A 2,213-nucleotide genomic window follows, 5' to 3' on the forward strand; every position below is an offset into this window, starting at 1 on the left:
GTCCCGCCCTCAGTGAGGAATTTGCCTTCTCTAGCTATCTTCGGAAAGGGCTTTACGATCTCCGAGGGGCTTCTCCCGGATGGTCCCCTCGGCTGCCCGCCCTGACCTCAGCCTTCTGCGCGCAGCGTTTGCTCTCTCGCCTACCGCGACCCGCGCCTCCCCGCTCCGAGTACGAGGAGGGATCACGCGGGACGGGGCTCTGTCGACCTGCCGCTGTGCGGAGCTTGTGGGGGAGATTGGGTTTCTGGTGGCAGGTGGCGGGGAAGGGCCGTGCACACGCCCGCGTGCGCGGTACCCCCCTCACCGCGAGGGGTCGTCGCGGGACGGGTGGGTTTGGAAGGGCGGCGCTGGGCTCCCGGTCCCACCCGCCTCCGTTTCCCCCGTGCCCTCCGTCGCGTGTGCGTCCCTCCCACGCGCGTCCACGTCCCGGCCACTCTCGCGGCGAGGTCGTGTCGCGTGTGGTGCGTGCCGCGTGCTCTCGGGCGTCTGCGGTTGCCGCCTCGTCCCCCCCTTCCACGGCAGCGTTCCCACGGCCGGTGGAGATCGCGGGAGCCGTCCTACCCCCCCTTCCCCCTCCGCGGGGCTCTCGAGGGTCCGTGAACCGCGGGGTTGGCCTCGCTCTCGGGGGCGGACTTCTTATTTGGGGGAACCGGCGGTCGGCCGCGTCCGGCGCGTCGTCGGACGTTGGGACCCGCTGCCACGCGGGGGTCTTCGTCGGTTGGCGTCGGCGTCTGCCTCGGTTCTCTCTCGCGTCGGCTGGCGTCTCCTCGGGCTCCCGGGGGTTGTCCGTTGGTTTCGGGTCGGCTCGGTGCCGCGGGCGTGGCGGGACTGCTCCGGGTTGGGTGCAGTGTGATTCCCGCCGGCTTGGCTCGCGTGCCCGGTCGCCGCCCGAGCGGCCTCCCGGTCCCTTGTGAGGCGTCTCCCGCGGGGGGGTGCCGCTGCGGCCGGCCCTGCCGTCGACGGTCCTCGTTCTGCCGGTTCGCTCCCCCTCCCCGCCCGCCGGCGTTCCTTTCTCTCTCGCTCCTCGTCTGGCCGACCCGCGGCCGTGCTGCCGGGCCCCTCCTCAACGGGGGGGGCAGCCGGGCGCGCACGGGTCCCGGGGCGGTCGCGGGGTGCCTGGGGGGAAGGGCCGCCCGGCGGGCGGGAGGAAGTTGCGGTTTGAAGGGCGTCCCGGCCGCCGCGGCCGCGGCGGCGCGTCTCGCCTGGTCTCTTGGAGGCGTGTGCGGGGGGAAAGACGCCCCGCGAGGCGTAGAGGAGAAAGAGGCTTTAGTGGCTGTCGCCCACGCCGGTCCGTGGGGCCTGTTGGCTGAGGGTGCGTCTGCGCGGGGGCCCGTCCGGCCCCGCCGTCCTCTGGGAAGGCGTGCGTCGGGGGAAAGCTGCCGGGGTGCCAAGGTGGGCGCCTGGGCGTTGAGTCGAACCCGTGTGCGCGTCCCGGTGTGGCGGTGGGGGCTCCGGTCGGTGTCTCTCCCCCTCGCTGCCCCGAGGCCCGGCCTCCCTTCCGACGCGGGCTCGGCCCCCCTCTCTCCCCCCTCGCGGGGTCAAAGTCGCTCGTCGACCTCCTCCCCTCCTCCTCCACCTGTCCGCGCGAGGGCGTCGCCGCCGCGTGTCAGGCGTTGGGCCCGTCCTCATCCTCCGCTTCTCGCCGGGGGTCGGCCGCCGTCCGGTCTCCCGCCGCTCCCCGTTGGCGTGGTCTCCCTCCCGCCGGTTCACGGTCCTCCGACCCCGCCCGAGGGGGTCGGGGGTGGTTTCCCCGTCTCCCCGGCGTTGCGCCTCGCTTGCCCGTGTGCTTTGGGGGTGGGCCCGCTGCGGCCCCCGCCCGCCCGTGAGCCCCGGCCGCATCCGCCGGCGCGGCCGCGCCCGGTATGGTCCGCGGCGTGGGCCTCGTGTTGGGAGCGTGTCGTCCTCGCGGCGTCTCGGTACGGGTGTGTCGCCGGGTTCCGACGGGTGGCCTTCCCGGTTCTGCCCCCGCCGTCCCCCGCCCGTCCGTCCCGCGCCCCTCTTCCCGCTCTGAGGGGGTTCGGTCGTTCCCGCGGGTCGACCGTCGCCGGTCGCTTCTCTCTCCGCCTCCCTCAGCGCTCGTCCTCCCGCTCGCCCCGCGCCCGGTACGGCCGGCGCGTCCCGGCTCTTCCCGATGCCGCGGCGGGGGAGTAGGGGAGGTGGGGGGGGGCAGGGAAAGGAGGAAGGGGAAAAAGGGGTTTGCCGTGGTGGCGGTG

Source organism: Rattus norvegicus, unplaced genomic scaffold (assembly GCF_021556685.1).
Source record: "Rattus norvegicus strain SHRSP/BbbUtx unplaced genomic scaffold, alternate assembly SHRSP_T2T unassigned-0000141, whole genome shotgun sequence".
Lineage (NCBI taxonomy): Eukaryota > Metazoa > Chordata > Mammalia > Rodentia > Muridae > Rattus > Rattus norvegicus.